Source organism: Bufo bufo, chromosome 2 (assembly GCF_905171765.1).
Source record: "Bufo bufo chromosome 2, aBufBuf1.1, whole genome shotgun sequence".
Lineage (NCBI taxonomy): Eukaryota > Metazoa > Chordata > Amphibia > Anura > Bufonidae > Bufo > Bufo bufo.
Window position 1 is genome coordinate 373,881,529 of NC_053390.1, and position 18,435 is coordinate 373,899,963.

Below are 18,435 nucleotides of genomic sequence, written 5' to 3' on the forward strand. Positions count from 1 at the left end.
GTTCAAACCGCCCTATGTAGCTTTGGCATATCTGTATACTGCCAATACACTGGGAGGTTGTGAATTGACATTTATACCCAGACAGTCTTCGTTACTGATTATTGTGTACTTTGTTGTGATGCTTGTGTTGACCCCCTCCTCTGGAGGGATAGTCCATTTCTGTTGATGACACCAATGTGTCAAGGCCCCTGATGAACTTGTAAGACCAGAGAAACACGTCGGGTTGTCAATTGGTGTCTTTCAAGCATATATTCCAGCATCAATCTCATATCACTGAATTTGGGTGTCCATATGATCTGTGACGCCTGAGCGCCTGGATATGCAGGACACAGGGTTTATTAATCCAAGCATTGTATAGATTGGTTGTGTCCCAGGGATCTGGGTACACAACATCTGGTGTAGGTGGTTTTGTGATTTAGGGTCTCCTACCCCCCTCTTCCCTCCCCCTTCAGGACGAAGCTGGGCAGTCATTGCACTGTTCAGGGAAGTATAAAGGGACGGTACAGGAGGTGTGCGGTGGTAAGGATAGGGACTCTATAATTAGGGTGCGCAGTAGGGGCAGAGACCCAGCAGCCCCCTCCCCCACTATCCTTTCCCCTCCCTAGACAACCACAAACCTACCCAGATCGGGGTAAATCATATCCCGCTCATTTATTTTGTACTATTCACATATGGGCGTTTTATATAGATATATCATTAAAAGTTATATTTTAAAGGTAACCCACTTCTTTCTTGGTTTATGTGATGCAATTATAGGGTACCTGAATTGATATCTAAGAACACCAGTTATTTGAAAGGTTTTTGTTCTTCACACATACTTCCTACTTTGTGTTGATCTATCACATACATTCCCAATAAAATACATTTGTTTGTGGGTGTAAGGCTACTTTCATACTTGCGTTAGGTGCGGATCCGTCTGGTATCTGCACAGACGGATCTGCACCTATAATGCAAACGCTTGCATCCGTTCAGAACGGATCCGTCTGCATAACAGCTTTTTCAGATCTGAGTTTTCACAATCATGAAAACTCAGATCCGACAGTATATTCTAACAGAGAGGCGTTCCCATGGTGATGGGGATGCTTCAAGTTAGAATATACTAAGAACTGTGTACATAACTGCCCCCTGCTGCCTGGCAGTACCTTATCTCTTACAGGGGGCTGTGATCCACACAATTAACCCCTCAGGTGCCGCACCTGAGGGGTTAATTGTGCGGATCTCAGCCCCCTGATCGGGTGCTGCCAGGCAGCAGGGGCCAGATCCCCCTTCCTCCCCAGTATTAAAGCATTGGTGGCCAGTGTGGCCCCCCTCCCTCCCCCCCAGTAATAAAGTCATTGGTGGCCAGAGCGGCCCCCCCCTCCCTCCCCAGTATTAAAGGCATTAGTGGCCAGTGCGGACCCCCCTCCCTCCCTCCCCAATATTAAATTCATTGGTGGCCAGTTGGGCCCCCCTCCCTCCCCAGTATTTAATTCATTGGTGGCCAGTGCGGCCCCCCTCCCTCCATCCCGAGTTTTAAATTCATTGGTTGCCAGTGCGGCCTCCACTGTCCCCCCCTCCCCCCATCATTGGTGGCAGCGGAGAGTTACAATCGGAGTCCCAGTTTAATCGCTGGATCTCCGATCGGTTACCATGGCAGCCAGTACGCTACTGCAGTCCTGGCTGCCATGGTTACTTAGCAATTTTAGAAGCATTATACTACCTGCGCTGTCTGTGGCCGGCCGGTGGCTCCTCTTACTGGTAAGTGAAAGGTCTGTGTGGCGCATTGCTTATAGCACAGACCTGTCACTTACCAGTAGGAGGAGCGACCGGCCGGCCACAGACAGCGCAAGTAACTATAATGCTTCTAAAATTGCTAAGTAACCATGGCAGCCAGGACTGCAGTGGCATCCTGGCTGCCATGGTAACCGATCGGAGCCCCAGCGATTAAACTGGGACTCCGATCGGAACTCTCCGCTGCCACCAATGATGGGGGAGGGGGGAAGAGGGGAGGCCGCACTGGCCACCAATGAATTTAATACTGGGGAGGGAGGGAGGGGGGCCGAACTGGCCACCAATGAATTTATTACTGGGGAGGGAGGGGGGCCGCACTGGCAACCAATGAATTTAATACTGGGGAGGGAGGGGAGGGGCCGCACTGGCCACCAATGAATTTAATATTGGGGAGGGAGGGGGGGACGCACTGGCCACCAATGAATTTAAAACTGGGGAGGGAGGGGAGTCTGGCCCCTGCTGCCTGGCAGCACCTGATCTCTTACAGGGGGCTATGATACGCACAATTAACCCCTCAGGTGCGGCACCTGAGGGGTTACTTGTGCGGATCACAGCCCTCTGTAAGAGATCGGGCGCTGCCAGACAGCAGGGGGCAGTTATGTACACAGTTCTTAGTATATTCTAACTTGAAGAGTCCCCATCACTATGGGAACGCCTCTGTGTTAGATTATACTGTCGGATCTGAGTTTTCACGATCTAACTCAAATCCGATGGTATATTCTAACATAGAGGCGTTCCCATGGTGATGGGGACGCTTCAAGTTAAAATATACCATCGGATTGGAGAAAACTCCGATCCGATTGTATATTAATAGGGACTCCTGACTTTACATTGAAAGTCAATGGGGGACGGATCCGTTTGCAATTGCACCATATTGTGTCAACGTCAAACGGATCCGTCCCCATTGACTTGCATTGTAAGTCAGGACGGATCCGTTTGGCTCCGCACAGCCAGGCGGACACCAAAACGCTGCAAGCTGTGTTTTGGTGTCCGCCTCCAGGGCGGAATGGAGGCAGAACGGAGCCAAAGTGATGCATTCTGAACGGATACTTATCCATTCAGAATGCATTGGGGATGAACGGATCTGTTCGGGGCCGCTTGTGAGAGCCCTCAAACGGATCTCACAAGCGGAACCCCAAACGCAAGTGTGAAAGTAGCCTAACTTGTAAAAATTTTGAGAAGTTCAAGGAGTATGAATTCTTTTTCAAGGCACTTTATCACCAGCCTAAGGTCTTAAACATGCTTCTAATAATTGCTCTGTTTTAAAGCTCTATTTTCCTTTCCCTTCTATTTTAAGAGCAAAAAATTGTGCCCAAGGAAGAAGAAAATCCCCAAACACCTTCCCTCTTCTGGGAACCCTTGTGTGTTTCAATGTGTAATGGAAAGAATTTAAATGCAAGTAAGAGCATAAGAATAATGGACTCTAAGGCCAGCTCAAAACCACTATACAGTGAGGTGAACAGTTTCTTTGCAAGCAGCACAAACATTTGACACCATTTAGAATTGAAGCATTACTTTGCTATAGAAGAATTGAAAAAAGTACTGTGTTGGTTCTGCACCATTTAACAAGTTGCTTATTTTTATATGGAATGGGTAATTAATAGTATCCTAAAATTGACATTCATTTTTGTACAGTATATACATTTCTATCCAAATAGCAAAATGGCAATAGATAGTTCCTTTCTTGGTTGTCTACATAAATAAATAAACCAATTTACAAATTAGGACTCAAGGCACAAGGCTTTTTTTTAGGGGTCTGTATTGTACAAAGAAATAATGCTTCTACACAGTTTCTTAATTGACAGGGATAGTGCACATGGTCATGCTATGTCTATGACTATAAGCCTTTATACTTAAAGGCTTTGTACACCTTCGGGGACACTTTTATATTGTTGCACTATACTCATTTTGAACTAAAAATTCTTTTTTCAATTGATCTTTATTAAACAATTTTGATCCGCTTTCTCTGAAAAGCCTTGCGATTCTATAGTAGCAGACTCTGTATTTTTACTCTGTTCTAATAGGCAGCTCGGCTGACGAGCTTCTTATCTCTGATCTCTGACTTTATAAACACTCATCATAGCTAATTTCTAATCTTACTGATAAGAATGTGGCTTAAATAAGTGTTTATGGCCTTTTACTAATTTAGAGATCATTTTTTTTAGATGACCGGCACCAGTGAAAGAACAATTCATACAGCTAGACAAACGGTTAACCCTTTGTGATGAAACGGATAAATATTTTTAATAAAGACCAATGACCAATTTTTTTTTAGCCCAAAATGAGTAAGATGCAATCATAAAAAAATTGCCCTTGAAGTTGTATATAGCCTTTAAAGAGGACCTGTCAATGCTCCTGACATGCCTGTTTTAATAACTTCATGCATTCCCCATGTAATACCAATTTTTATGGCTCTATGTTGTACCATTCCTTTATTATTTCTACTAGAAGTTATGACTGATTTGCTAGCAGTCTACAGTAAGGGTACAGAGGGGAGGTAACCAGTTAGGGGGGTGTGTCACTGCATAGACTCACTCTATCCAATCAGTGCTGCCATTTTCAGACTGTGCAGGTACACCCCCCCCCCAATTTGTCACCTCCCCTCTGTACTCTTACTGAAGGCTAATAGCAATTCATTCATAACTTCTAGTAGAAATAATAAAGGAATGGCACAACATAGAGCCATAAAAATAGATGCTCCAGAATTGTTATTACATGGGGAATACATGTAGCTATGAAACCAGAGATGTCAGGAGGGGTGACAGGTCCTCTTTAAAGGGGTTTTCCAGGATTTGAATAATTTCCTATTCTTACACATGAGTATGGAGCAATGCAAACAATGAAGAGTCTGCTATGCTTGCCACTCATGCAGTATTAATGCCCTACTCGAAGCACAGGTCACCAATATTGTAATTTCTAAAAGAACCTTTAATTGATCTTATATGTCTTTCAGCCGTATATGTCTTTCAGACACTTTACAACGACCAAAAGCTGAATATTTTTTTCAAGTTTCTGAGCAAGAAAACAAAATGTCCTTTTTACTTGTTAAATCATGTTTTCAGTCACACTGAGTAAAGGCATGAATAAATATGAAGGGCACTGTGTCTTCTCATTTGACAAGGTAAAGGTAGTGTTATGTTGTTGAAAGTAACAAAAACCTCTCTCACACAAGAGTTACTTGTATATTAGGAATAGTTTTCCTTCACAATGAAGCTTTTGTAGCCCTGAATATGAAGTATAATCCTTCAATAAGGATACTAAATATTACAACACCATCATATTGCACAAAAAGATAATAATTTGTGTGAAATGAGCTGTCATGGTTAGAAATTTAACATTGACTAATAATGTCTCTCTCCAGAGAGGAACTATTATTCTACCATAAATCGTGCAGGAAATCCATTGGCAAATGTTTTATTACTTTACATATGTTCTAACTTTGTTTTTCAAAGTTTAAGAAAACACTAACAAAGAAAAAGATAAAGAAAGAAACATTTGAATTCAAGGCAAACCTAAAAGTGATGACACTGGCTAATGGATGCAGAAAGAGTAAAACCCATATCAGACAGCCAGCTCAGGCAGGCGATTGTTAGGAGGGATGTGTTCCTTCCCGGCAATCGTCTGCTCGTCAGCGGAGAGTGCTACTATTACATGCAGCGATCTCCTCCTCAGTATAGGGAGTAGCGATAGTTATGCTTTCTGTAATTACTGTCTTTCTAAACATAATTGTTTGAATTTCAGATAACATGATCTTAGAAACATACACTCAAAGCTATTTGCTCAGAATAATTTTTGCCATTGCTGTCTTTGCTATAATCTACAGTATATAATTACAATAGGTGCTGCTAACACCAAATTATACATGGTCATACTTAAATACGTAATTATTAGGCAGCTTTATATAAAGGTCATACTTTATTGCTAAGCATAGTGATAACCTTCTGAATCAGCAGGGAAGTGTTGAGGAGCTAGGTTGTTGGTGGTTAGTGATGAGCGGCAGGGGCAATATTCGAATTTACGATATTTCGCGAATATTTTGTAGAAAATTTGTCATATATTCGCAAATTCGAGATTATATTTTTGATTGCGAAAATTGGCAATGTAATATTTGCATAATGCTAAATTTTTCAAGCTGGTATAAGTTTCCTGAGACTGGAGAAAATGATTGGCACGGCAGAACATTAGAATAGCTTTATATGCAGATAGAGTGCTCCAATATGTTCGCGCTTGCAAATTTTCTGCAATATCAGCTACACTATAGATCAATCTTACCTACACTGACTATCTCCCACTAACTATCAGAATTATATATATAAGTTAACTGTCTAATGTAATACAACAAAGCACAGAGCCCAGCAATGACACTGCTGTCTCTTTCATAACTGCAATAAACTTTAGAAAATAGCTGCTGGAGAGGTTCTTATATAGTAAGGGGTAGGCAACTTTCTATTGGTTGCTAGGGATGTTGCTAAGCTGTGACAAAGCCTTTTTATTGGCCCACAAGCTAGAAGAAGGGAGGGATGATCACCTGATGTGCACTGTGTTAAAAAAAAAAAAAAAGTGCTGATATTCGCAATAAAAAATAGCTTTTCGAATATTCGCACTCAACACTATTGGTGGTGATGATTGTCCACACCTTGGAATCAAGAATAGAAGTTTAAGCTCCTTAGTGGAAAATGATGGTGATCCAGGCTGACAGAGGAGATCTTAACAGAGGGGTCATAAAGAGATGTATAGGACTTGGCATGGACCATAAATGCTTGGGCAAAGGGCTCAAATGACAAAACAATTATTTATCAAAAAGAATTCTTAGGAATTCCTTAGGCCCTGATGAGGGGTTCCAGCACAGCAACAACAAGACCTGCTACTCATACAAACAAATTTCAACTTGTTGAGGTGCAGTGCAAACACATATCTGAGCAAAATTTTTGCACTGGACAAGAATCATAGAACACTTTACTAGCCCTTTCACCAAGCTTTTTTGAGGCAGAAATAGCATTAGGAGTTCTCGAGCGGTTCTTTCTCAGGGGTTCCTATGCTGTAATACTAATTGGGAATCACAGGGCTATGTTTCATTTCAGCATATGTTAACTTATATCAGCATGTGATGAATGATGTAGAGAAGTTAAAGCACTTATTAATTTGAAATAATACCTATAAAACATATGTTAAAGGGATTATCCAGTAATTAATATTGATGACCTATCCTCGGGAAAGGTTATAAACCTCAGATTGGTGGGGGTCTGGCACCTGGGACCCCGGCCAATTAGCTGTTAGAAGAGGCTAGGCCATGAACACTGCAGTCTCTTCCTAGGCAATGCAATGTCACTGTACATTCCATGGATCACATGGTCAAGTTGTAGCTCAGCCCTATTGAAGTTAATGGGGCTGAGCTGCAATACCAAGCACAGCCGCTGTACTATGCATGGCGCTATCCTGGGAGAGATGCCGGGAGCTGGATGCGCTCACCAGAGCTCCAGCGAGCACGGCGAGTCCCTGTAACATCTGATCAGCCTATGCAGGGGGGGTGCTGGGACTGAGATCCCCACTAATGTGATAATGATGACCTCTCCTGAGGATAGGTCATCACTATCCATTACTGGATAATCCCTTTAAACAATATACACTTTATTGAATACAAAGCAAAATAATTGGTAGAGGGGAGTAGCCAATGCCAAGAGTGCACAATGTCATATTTAGCGATATACAATAATTTGCTGGAAATAACAATTTGCAAAAATGTAGTGAAATAACCAATATATACAGGGAGGGTATACTATGAAAAGCAGAACCTTACTTTCCTTTTGTGACTTGCATTGGATAATGCATATTGGGACTTGTCAAAACCATCTTGCAGTAAAACTGCCTTTGTTACTCAAGGTAACCTATCACAGAGTGGGGATCCATCTGGTTGGTATTTGTATACTATTGAAGTGCTTTTATGCTGCCATTTATTTACATGGGTTATAGACAAGGGTGTAAGTGATTGAACAAAGGTGTTGCCGCATAAAAAATATTCCACAGTTTTTAAACCAGTTCCTGGATTTCAATACTTTTGTAATTGCATGTAATTAAATGAAATCTACCTGTATAGCGACACCTGCTGTTTGTCCTTTTTCTAATTTCTCTGTCCACCTTGTAAATGCTCAGCCTTCAAATGACAGCAGCTGCAGGAGAAAGGACACACACCCTGAGAAAGCACATGCCCCCTGAATGTCCAGATTGAAATAAATTTAGCAGAACAATAGGAACAATGAATGGGCAGATCTCTGGATCCATTTGAGGAACAGGGCTGATTCTAGCTTTGTTAGAAAGCGATTGTTGTGTACTATATGATTTCCATTTTTTACATTAATCATGGGATAACTCCTTTAACAAAGGATCCGTGGCTGATGCCAGAAAGCATAGATAACCATGTGTTCTGACACCCATTGATGCAAAAAATAATCCAGTAGGCACACCTTAGCAACATGTCAATATGTCCAGAAATCACTTCAGCTGAAGCCATACTGTCAGCTGTGCAAGAGTTTAAAAAGGGAGATAGACATAAATATGAGGTATATTGCAATTCGCTACTGAATATGAGCATGGACTGACATTTGAACAAGTCGCAATATGTCATGTCTCATGAACAGTTGGTTCCATCTATCCTGGTGTGTTGCAGAACAATATGTATTGACACACAGTGCATTCACACAATCTGCACTAACATTAACTTCTTGATTCAATAATCAGTGTTTCATGTGCACCATTGGTTATACAGATTGTGGGTTCAATATACTTTGGTGAAAATGTGAACACAGCTGTGTACATGCACATCTTCAAGCAATCTTAAGCACAGCTATCCAATCATAAGTGGTACATATTGCTTCTTTCAGCAAGATGGGGCCCTGTGCTGTACATATTTCGAGTTTATGCGTCATCCAAAAGACAACATTCGATGAGCAAAGTGAGCAAAGAAATGAGCAAAGAAATGATAGTTGTTAGTGATGGCTCACCTAACTATTGCACATGGAGTGGGTGCCCCAACCGATATAGACACACCCAGTCAATAAGATAAAAGGTGAATAAAAAATATAGAATGGTTGTGCACACCTCATTTGGAGGAATTCATCTGACGTATTAGTATGAGTCAAATTGGTATAAGTCGGATTGCTATAGTGAAATGGTAAAAAAATGGTTTACTTTACATATAAAAATATAAGGATAAAAAACGAAACAATATCTCATATGTATTAAGTTATTTTTGAAGAATGTCAGAGATGTTCAGCAACGGGGACCGTGGTCGAGGTGGACCATGGGGTGGTAAGGGTCTCCGCAATGGATATCTCGGACAGTCTTCAAATAACCATATATTGCCCTGATTGTTCAGGAGGATGATAATTCATGTGTACAGTTCATCAAATAAGCATAGGCTCATCAAATAAGTTATAATGTAAACGTCAATCCACTTGGGATGTAATTGATCCAGCAAATAGTAGGTAAACAAATAGTTAACAATTCATCCACTGAAGGACTATAATAAATGCCACCACATCCATACACCTATCAATAAATTATAGATTCTTCTTCTATTGGTCTTCTATCAATTATCAATAACCAACCGTCAAACATTCTTATCAAATTCATTTGCTACTATATTATATATTATATAAATATACAAATTATTCTTGTTCATCATCCTAATATTTTATAACTTTCTTATATACATATATTGTATCCTTTATATATAATTCACTACAAAAGACCAATGTCCAGACTGCTATCATATTCACTGGTATTTTATTATATCATATTTTATTATATTTTACTTTACTATATATCTTATCATACTTTATTTTATCACATTATATCAAACCATTTTTTTTACTATTTTTAAACCGCATAAAAAACGCAATGAATTCTGCTATATTATATCTATTCTAGATATACCAGATCTGCTACCTGATCAAATTTAATAAGACATAACCATGTTATCCATAACCAGCTAATTTTTTGTAACTACATTACTTATGGATATATGCATGGGAATATATACATCTATTTTTATTCATTAGTACAATAGTTTTTATGTATACCTTTTTATATATAATTCACTACAAATGTCCAGATTGTTACTCTATATTATTGACTATTATTTAATGTTGTTTTAACAAATCGCATAAAAAACGCAATGGATCTTGTGAAATTGCATCTACACCAGATCCAGCTATACTAATTTCAGTGGAAGAGTGATTCCATACCAGCTCTTCCACCTGATCGAAGCGACTGATCAAATAAGACTATAAAAGACCTAGTACACCTGGGGGTCTCCTAACCACTGACGAAGGAGACTGAGATCTCTGAAACGTGTAAGATGAGAGAGGACCCCCAGCCAGACGTCATTTACCAATATTGGAACCCCATGTAATCAAAAGCGCTCTAACCATTTTCCCTTTATGCGGGACCTGAAATTAACCGCAACCAACACGAAACAAACCAGCATTTGGACCCTGCAAATCCCTTCAGTCCACAAGGAGACGCCGGAAGACTCAGGCACTGCAAGCTCTGTAGGCACGTGGGACGCCACAGACACTAACATCACTAGCGTGTCACTCCAAACATCGTGATGCTAACAGCATAATCTGCGGCATACACGTATTACATTGAGGGAAATCCTTCAATCTTCCATCTGTTACCATTTAGCCGGGCCGTTTCCGTGAGTAAGGTTATATTATCCAGCCTTATCGCCTACGTGATTAAAACTTACCAAGCCGGTACATGAAAATTGCAGGAGTCTATGAAAACTGCAGAAATATATAGGAATCTATATTGAGCAACATTTTAGACTCACTCACAATGTCTATGTTACTTTATTTGGAGCATTGAAATGATAAATTGTTGCACAATTGGGAGTACTCACATCTATTTACTTCAATAAATAACACGTCTTACAATAGATAAATGACTAGCTGGATGAATTATTAATTAAGCAAATTTTAACCCATTGCGGTCATACTGTGGATGAACTATTCGCTGCAGAAGTTTTTCTACAGGTGGAATTATTCTCTCTTTTACAGGTGGAATTATCCTGTTTATGGTTGTAATTATCCTTTTTATAGGTGCAATTATCCTTTTCATAGGTGCAACCTTCCTTTTCTTGCATATGACTTTTTAACAGATTTTTCAACAGATCTGTTTACAAGTGGATTAACTTTTTTACTGTGATTTATTATAGTCCTTCAGTGGATGAATTGTTCACTATTTGTTTACCTACTATTTGCTGGATCAATTACATCCCAAGTGGATTGACGTTTACATTATAACTTATTTGATGAGCCTATGCTTATTTGATGAACTGTACACATGAATTATCATCCTCCTGAACAATCAGGGCATTATATGGTTATTTGAAGACTGTCCGAGATATCCATTCCGGAGACCCTTACCACCACATGGTCCACCTCGACCACGGTCCCCGTTGCTGAACATCTCTGACATTCTTCAAAAATAACTTAATACATGAAAGGATTTGGACCTTTCTGGACCTCTACGACAACCTTGGTTTGAGACACTGACGTCAGGAGAAAGGTTTCTCAGTTGCTAATAGCAGACACACACAAGTATCACTGAGAAACACTCTAACTTTATTATGCTATCGCTTGGCTTTATATAGGCAGTAGAAAAGTTTGCATAAGAACAGCGTTAAACCAATCATAAAAATAAACATTGGGGCTCATACAGATACTACCGGAACATCCTTTTATGGTATGTGGATGTGCAGTTAGTAAAAATAATAGGTTTTAATCAGTCACATATAAGAATGTACGCAGTTGTGCCGAATGACCCTGAATAAGGCAAGAACGTTTGTTCTAGTTCTAGGATATTCCCAGAATCTGTCCTGGGACAGATAGGCGAACCTAACTCACAGCGGGGGAACTTGAAACGTGGGTGAGATGTTATAACAATTCTTTACATATTTTGGAGTCACATTTCTCTTCAATCCCCTCTTAGAACCAAATTTCTTAGATAATATGGTTCTTACCCTTGCCCTTTTCCCTGTATACCGCCAGATATTTTCTATATCCTTCATGTGAGTTGCCTTCAGGTTTAGGCAGCAGAGTCTCATAAAATGACATATTTGATACTCCTTTCATTATCAGTTTCCGTACACATGGTATGATACATGTTGCAACTAATGCTATTACTATAATAATTATCAGGATAATGATTCCCAACTGTACAAGTGCCTGTTTCCAGTTAGTGAACCAGCCAAAATACTGATCCCAAGGGTTATCGATACCTGAGTTTCTGTTGAGCTCGATTGATAAATCCTCAAGTTTCTTTATTGCCAATGTGACCTTACCATTAGGGCCGGTGTTGTAAGGTATGAATGTGCAGCATGATGAGGGGTCTGTCAATACCTTACAGACACCACCTCTTTCTGCAAGTATCATATCGAGTACCATGCGGTTTTGAAATGTCATAATGGAATCTGCCTGTAACTGTTCTGCTACTCCCTGTAACGCATCCCTGGTGTAGTTTACAAACCTTTGTTGATTATAGTAAATATTGTTGATCCAGTCTACATTTTTGTTGATTGTTATGTGGGGAATTATTGATTCAAATCCTGCTGCCATCTGACCTCTGGCCTTGAATTCATCAGGGACCCCTCTTGGGACGCCTATTGCGTCTATATACACATGAGGGTCGAAGCTACCTTTTGGGAGGGCGCAACGGTTGCATATATGTGTGTTGGTGTCTTTTTAATTTTCAGTGAAGATGTGTATGTTCATGATGGCTTTAGCAAGAGCACATTCACCCTTCCAGGCACCCTCTAGTCTAGATCTTATCTTTCCATCCCCACAGATCCAATATATATCTCCAATCGAGTATACTTGATTCTGTGTGAGGGAGGTATCTGTTTGCACAGTATCCTTCAGTGAAATTACCCAGGGATCTTCCTTGATCTCACCCTCTGTGGCAGGTATAGTTACCAGGATAGATATGTATACCTGCACCAGGGCGGGGAGTTTTTATGAGGAGTGGGTATTTTTGCTTCCATTCTTCACATGCAGATTGGTTACTAGATGAATTTGAGAATAATTTCAAAAAACATTCCTCAATATTAAGGGCACAGTACCTAGGTGAGGCTTAGTGGTCCCACATATATAACAATTACTTTTATTTACTGAAGCTGCACTGTACTTCATCCATTCTAACCATAGGTTGGCATCAGAGAACTCAGTTTCTGCTGCCAGGGTATCCTCATAGGTAGGGTCAGATATTGCTCTCATATTGTTAAAAGTTAAGATACAGGGTTTAAGGGGGTTTGTTTGTTTGTTTCTGAGGGTATGTCCATTCTTATAGTGGTTGCCGCATCTCGTGGAAGGACTGCACTTCAATATGCTGCATAAACAGAAGGAGTAAGTTGCAACGTGAGTACTGGAGGAATTGTACCAGAAGGTAGTGATTCCACCATTCTGAGTTATACAGTCAGGTCCATAAATATTGGGACATCAACACAATTCTAACATTTTTGGCTCTATACACCACCACACAGGATTTGAAATGAAACAAACAAGATGTGCTTTAACTGCAGACTGCCAGCTTTAATTTGAGGGTATTTACATCCAAATCAGGTGAACGGTGTAGGAATTACAACAGTTTGCATATGTGCCTCCCACTTGTTAAGGAACCAAAAGTAATGGGACAATTGGCTTCTCAGCTGTTCCATGGCCAGGTGTGTGTTATTCCCACATTATCCCAATTACAATGAGCAGATAAAAGGTCCAGAGTTCATTTCAAGTGTGCTATTTGCATTTGGATTCTGTTGCTGTCAACTCTCAAGATGAGATCCAAAGATTTGTCACTATCAGTGAAGCAAGCCATCATTAGGCTGAAAAAACAAAACAAACCCATCAGAGAGATAGCAAAAACATTAGGCCTGGCCAAAACAACTGTTAGGAACATTCTTAAAGAGAAGGAACGCACCGGTGAGCTCAGCAACACCAAAAGACCTGGAAGACCACGGAAAACAACTGTTGTGGATGACCGAAGAATTCTTTCCCTGGTGAAGAAAACACCCTTCACAACAGTTGGCCAGATCAAGAACACTCTCCAGGAGGTAGGTGTATGTGTGTCAAAGTCAACAATCAAGAGAAGACTTCACCAGAGTGAATACAGAAGGTTCACCACAAGATGTAAGCCATTGGTGAGCCTCAAAAACAGGAAGGCCAGATTAGAGTTTGCCAAACGACATCTAAAAAAGCCTTCACAGTTCTGGAACAACATCCTATGGACAGATGAGACCAAGATCAACTTGTACCAGAGTGATGGGAAGAGAAGAGCATGGAGAAGGAAAGGAACTGCTCATGATCCTAAGCATACCACCTCATCAGTGAAGCATGGTGGTGGTAGTGTCATGGCGTGGGCATGTATGGCTGCCAATGGAACTGGTTCTCTTGTTTTTATTGATGATGTGACTGCTGACAAAAGCAGCAGGATGAATTCTGAAGTGTTTCGGGCAATATTATCTGCTCATATTCAGCCAAATGTTTCAGAACTCATTGGACAGCGCTTCACAGTGCAGATGGACAATGACCCAAAGCATACTGCAAAAGCAACCAAAGAGTTTTTTAAGGGAAAGAAGTGGAATGTTATGCATTGGCCAAGTCAATCACCTGTCCTGAATCCGATTGAGCATGCATTTAACTTGCTGAAGACAAAACTGAAGGGAAAATGCCCCAAGAACAAGCAGGAACTGAAGACAGTTGCAGTAGAGGACTGGCAGAGCATCACCAGGGATGAAACACAGTATCTGGTGATGTCTATGCGTTCCAGACTTCAGGCTTTAATTGACTGCAAAGGATTTGCAACCAAGTATTAAAAAGTGAATGTTTGATTTATGATTATTATTCTGTCCCATTACTTTTGGTTCCTTAATAAGTGGGAGGCACATATGCAAACTGTTGTAATTCCTACACCGTTCACCTGATTTGGATGTAAGTACCCTCAAATTAAAGCTAACAGTCTGCCGTTAAAGCACATCTTGTTTGTTTCATTTCAAATCCATTGTGGTGGTGTATAGAGCCAAAAATTTTAGAATTGTGTCGGTGTCCCAATATTTATGGACCTAACTGTAGCAACTTCAGCTTTGTTATCCTCCGGCAGAGTCATTAGGATCGTCAGTAATGCCACAGTCCAAGTGGACTGTCTGTTACATCTTCCAGAATTGAGTGCATCCTGGTGGAGGTCAGAGCTGTCTGCTTCCGTTAGTACCTCACTTTGTCCTTTTTCAAGGTCAGGACTGTCTGTCCTCGTTATTACCTCCTTTTGGGGTGCCTCCTTTACCAGTTTCACTCTGGTGGCGTGGATCCAAGTAGGTGCTTCTTCCGTGAGTACTGCTGTGCGGGTCACGGCTACCACTATAGTCGGTTGCCCGTCGGTGAAGTCTCCTGCGAATTTTCCTTTCTTTAATTTCTTTATCAGCACGATATCTCCCACTTGGAATGGGTGAGTTGGTTCCTGTGGAAGACAAGAAGACTTACAAGCAACTGTTTCCTAAATTTCACTTAGGGTTTTAATCAATCTGGTTACATTGGTGTTTGGGTTGTTCCTCAAACATGTGATACACCTTCCCACATAATCTGACACTAACTGTTTAATGCCTGTAATATAGAAATTCTGTGCTAGCAGCATGTGTGTTGTTTGAATGCTGTTGTGTCCTACTCCATGAAAACGTGCAATGAACAGAGGGGAGCTGTGCTGTAGTATGCATGGTTTCCCCTCTTTGCAGATTAATCCTGTCCTAGGATTCTTCTGCAAGATTGGATGACACCAATCAGCCATTTCATCGCCAGTAGCTGAGGACTGGAGATCCACAAGCATCTGAGTTAACTCAAGTGAAGGAGGTACTAATTTCACCATTTGCAATGTGGCTGGGGCCATCAGTGCAGGCTTCTTGGCCTCCGCGTCTGCCAGGGCATTGCCTTGGGACACATGATCTTTACCACCAGTATGCACCCTGCAGTGGACAATTGCAATCTGTGAGGGAAATCTTATGGCTTCTAAAAGTTGTATGAAAAGTTGTGAATGTGAGATGTGCTTACCATCAGCTGCAATGAATCCTCTCCTTTGCCAAATGACCCCATGGTCCCAGACCACTCCATGAGCATACCTGCTGTCAGTGTAAATGGTGACTGGCTTGCCTTCATGTAGTATGCATGCTCTCGTGAGTGCAATTAATTATGCTGCTTGTGCAGATTGGTATGTGATGGGTCTGGCTTCCAGGACAACATCGGGTAGCATAACAATAGCATATCCTGCATGATAAGTGTTTTCATTTGGTCTGCTGCAGGATCCATCAACAAAAACATCAGGAGCCCCTTCTACTGGTACAGATTGTAAATCAGAGCGGGGTGATGTCTCATGTTGTATGGTGTGTATACAATCATGTGCCTCTGTCAAGTGATCCTCAGGTCCTTTAAGTCCTAATAGGGCATTCAAGATAGGTGCTGGACCTGAGGTGTGTGTTGCATATTTGATTTGGAGGGAGGGATTGCTGAGGAGCAGAATCCCATATCCAGATAGTCTTTGTGCGGACATGTGCTGTGTGTGTATATGCCTTTGAGAAGGTCTACTACATCATATGTGTTTTACAGGATAGTCTCATGTCCCATTGTGAGTGGCGTTGCAAGCTCAACCATCATAGCACAGGCTGCAAGAGATCTCAGACAGGCCGGCATTCCTTGGACGGATGCCGGAGCCACCTTTGAGAACAAGGCACAAGGACGTAACTTGCCTCCGTGATATTGTGTCAGCACACCCGCCATGGTTTTACAATTTTGTCGAGCATATACGTGGAATGTGAGTTTCTAGTCAGGGAGGCCCAAACCTGGACTTGTCATTAAAGAACATTTCAAATAATCAAATGCATTAAACATTTCCTCAGACCACCTGATGAGATTTGGCATGTCTGCAAGAGTGGCTTGTCTCATTACATTGTCATAGTAGGAGCAATCAGGAATCCATTGTCTGCAGTAGTTAATCATACCGAGGAAACAGACTGGACTCTTTCTGTGCTGATTCTCTTTTCTCCCTTTGTGAGAACAAAGCCCAAGTATTCAACTTGCTTTTCACACCATTGCATTTTTTTGCGTGACACCTTGTGTCCACATTCAGACAACCATTTCAACAAAGATAAACCATCTGTTACATTGGCTTCCTCTGACACACTTCACAATAACAAATCATCGACGTATTGCAAGAGTACAGAACCCTGGGGGGTGCCATGGTTTTAAACTGGCTTGGAGGACAATGCCGTACACTACAGGTGAATCAGCATATCCCTGGGGCATCCTGCCCCATGTGAGTTGACGACCCTTAAAGGAAAAAGGAAAAAGGAAAAAGAGTCTGTTCTACTTGTCAACCGGGATAGAGAAGAAAGCATTTTTGAAGTCTATCACGCTGAAACAGACAGCATCTGCAGCGATGACTGAGAGCAACTGAGAAATGTCTCGGCTGTCTCTGTTTACTCACAGTTTTGGCTCCTGAACTTTTGTAACTATGTGTGGGGGTCTGTATCTTCCTGATCTCAAAGCATCCCGCTGCCTCCTTCTCATATAAATGTTTCTCAAAGTCTTGTATTTTGTCTGAGGTCCATGAGAAAACACTCTGCTTTAACAGTCAGCATGAGATTGGAAGAAGAACTAGGCTGTCACTATTGGCAGCCTGCAGTCCCTAGTTGGGAGGGGGAAAATCACACTTAGACTTTCCTCCACCCACAGAAAGAAAATTTACCAAATGACTGAGTGATAATATTACAGTGAGATATGTTCTTACACTTACCACCAGAACAATAGCTCTCACACAAACAGATGAATCTTAACACTCTATGTATCTTATACTCTAAATATAGGTATGCGTCAAACCAAGGTAGGTCAGTCTCCCTGAGACTGTTCTTTTTCATGTACCCCTGGTACTAAAAAATCTCTGTCGACAGTTAGATAACAAAGTAAATAGATCTCCCGGAGATCCTATGTGTGTCCCTGACACAAACCAACTTACGGATAGATCTCCCCGAGACTCTATGCTGTGCGTGGCACTCCAAGTGCCGGCCTTATTCATGAAAGTACTCCAAGTACTTATTATAAACTCCCGGAGTCTATTTTTAAGGCTTAACAATGTATCCCAGGTGCATAATAAAAACTCACGGACCGGGCAGTCGACAAAAGGGATGTCTCTCTTACCGGACACGAGGATGGCCTTCTCTATCCCGGACGGAGCCCCCAAACTGAAAGGATTTGGACCTTTCTAGACCTCTATGACAACCTTGGTTTGAGACACTGACGTCAGGAGAGATGTTTCTCAGTTGCTAATAACAGACACACACAAGTATCACTGAGAAACACTCTAACTTTATTATGCTATCGCTTGGCTTTATATAGGCAGTAGAAAAGTTTGCATAAGAACATCGTTAAACCAATCATAAAAATAAACATTGGTGCTCATACAGATACTACCGGAACATCCTTTTATGGTATGTGGACGTGCAGTTAGTAAAAATAATAGGTTTTAATCAGTCACATATAAGAATGTACGCAGTTGTGCCGAATGACCCTGAATAAGACAAGAACGTTTGTTCTAGTTCTAGGATATTCCCAGAATCTGTCCTGAGACAGATAA